This window comes from Carlito syrichta, unplaced genomic scaffold (genome assembly GCF_000164805.1).
Source record: "Carlito syrichta isolate Samal-C Ts95f unplaced genomic scaffold, Tarsius_syrichta-2.0.1 Scaffold123576, whole genome shotgun sequence".
NCBI lineage: Eukaryota > Metazoa > Chordata > Mammalia > Primates > Tarsiidae > Carlito > Carlito syrichta.
The window spans coordinates 169,697-170,028 of NW_007067672.1; the positions used below are offsets into that span (position 1 = coordinate 169,697).

The 332-nt window shown below is 52.1% G+C and overlaps 1 protein-coding gene across 1 annotated transcript in view; it reads left to right on the forward strand.

The window, feature by feature from the left end:
* POLN (DNA polymerase nu) overlaps positions 1–332 on the forward strand; it is a 141,195-nt gene that overhangs the window by 139,194 nt on the left and 1,669 nt on the right. The window lies entirely within an intron of this gene.

The following is a 332-nucleotide window of genomic DNA, read 5'->3' on the forward strand; positions in this document are numbered from 1 at the left end:
CTCCAGTCTGGGTGACAGAGTGAGACTCCAACTCAAAAAAAAAAAAAAAAAGAAATCACCTATTGCAGGCCAGGTGCAGTGACTCACGCCTATAATCCCAGCACTTTGGGAAGCTGAGGTGAGAGGACTGCCTGAGCTTACGGGTTCGAGATCAGCCCTGGCAAATTGAGACCTCATCTCTACAATAAATAAAAAAATTAGCCAGGCATGGTGGCGCATGACTGTAGTTCCAGCAACTTGAAAGGCTGAGGTGGAAGGATCGCCTGAGCCCAGCAGGTCGAGGCTGCGGTGGCCGGGAGCGGCCACTTCACTCCAGTCTGGGCGACAGAGTG